This window comes from Haliaeetus leucocephalus, unplaced genomic scaffold, assembly GCF_000737465.1.
Source record: "Haliaeetus leucocephalus isolate CR32 unplaced genomic scaffold, Haliaeetus_leucocephalus-4.0 Scaffold219, whole genome shotgun sequence".
NCBI lineage: Eukaryota > Metazoa > Chordata > Aves > Accipitriformes > Accipitridae > Haliaeetus > Haliaeetus leucocephalus.
Window position 1 is genome coordinate 330,611 of NW_010972655.1, and position 1,295 is coordinate 331,905.

Below are 1,295 nucleotides of genomic sequence, written 5' to 3' on the forward strand. Positions count from 1 at the left end.
CCCCAGCCCTGCCATCCCGCTCCCACCCCATCCCGACCCCATGGCTCCACTGGCACCAGTCCAGTCCTTCTCCTGTCCCATCCCACCCCGCGGCGCCTCCATCCCCATCCTGCCCCGTCCCTGCCCCACAGCCCCGTCCTGCCTGGGCGCTGGGTGCCGGCTGCTGCTCACCTGGGCAGGACTCTGGGGGTGTGGGGCTGTGGGTGACCCCTCGGGGGCTGCTTATATCCCCCGGGCCAGCTCCCGCCCCTGGGCCAGGGAGGCCGTGCTGGCCCCTGCCACAGCCTGGGTAAACACGGTGGGGGTAAGGGTCGCTGCGGGGGACGGCCCCTCCTCGTCCTAGCTGGGGGTGGCCCCGCACCCAGGGGTCCTATCCCTGTGTTCCCAATGCCCCACAGCCCTAGGCAGGACACAGGTGGTGGGTGACAATGGCCCAGGGACTGGGGCTGTGGGGGCCCTTGGGAACCGGGGCTGCCACAGCGGGGGCTTGGCTGGTCCTATGGCATGCAGTGGCCCTGTGGCATGTGGTGGCCCTGTGGCATGTGGGAGCCCTGTGGCACGTGTGGCCCTGTGGCGTGTCGCAGCCCCGCAACATGCTGTAACCCTGCAGCATAGCAGGACCCCCAGAGCAGCCCCAGGGCTCCCCCCCCAGCCCCAGAGCCGCCCCATACCCCCACTCCAGCACCCACTAGGCCCTCTGCCCCAGCCCCGTGGGTTTCAGCGGCCGCCCCACCCCGGGGTCCTGGCTTGGCGGGGGTACCCTGTGGGGCTGCACAGCCCGGCCGGCCCCGGTGCCTGCGGGGCAAAGGTCATCGCCCGCCTTATCGCTGACCCTCGGCTGCCAACGTGACGGTGTGACTCAGCCTGGGGCAGGCAGGGGCCGTCCCCGTGGGGTCCTGGAGGAGGCACCCATCGGGGGGGACCCTGGGGACACCCTACCTCAGGGCCAGGCCTGGGGCCAGCTCCGGTGCTGTTTGGGGACACAGGGCCAAAGGGCACCTGGGCAGCACTGAGGACAAAAACTCTTTGTCCCCTGGGTCACCAGTGGGGCCACTGGGGCCCCTTCCCCTCCTGAGCCCCTGCTCGTGCCAGCCCTTTCCAGGAAAGCTGCTGGTGACGGCAGCAGGGACAGGGGATGGGGACTGGGGGACATGGGGAAGGTCCAGGGACACGGGGCAGGGAGAGGGGTGTGGGACTGGGGATACGGGGCAAGCAGGGGAGGTGTGGAGGGGACACAGGGCAGGGGAGATGGGGGGGAAAGACAGGTCAGAGGGGGGGACACAGGGAGGGGACGT

At 70.7% G+C, this 1,295-nt stretch overlaps 1 protein-coding gene across 1 annotated transcript in view; it reads left to right on the forward strand.

Annotated features, from left to right (window-relative positions):
• TOMM40L (translocase of outer mitochondrial membrane 40 homolog (yeast)-like) overlaps positions 1-1,295 on the forward strand; it is a 4,175-nt gene that overhangs the window by 1,090 nt on the left and 1,790 nt on the right. The window lies entirely within an intron of this gene.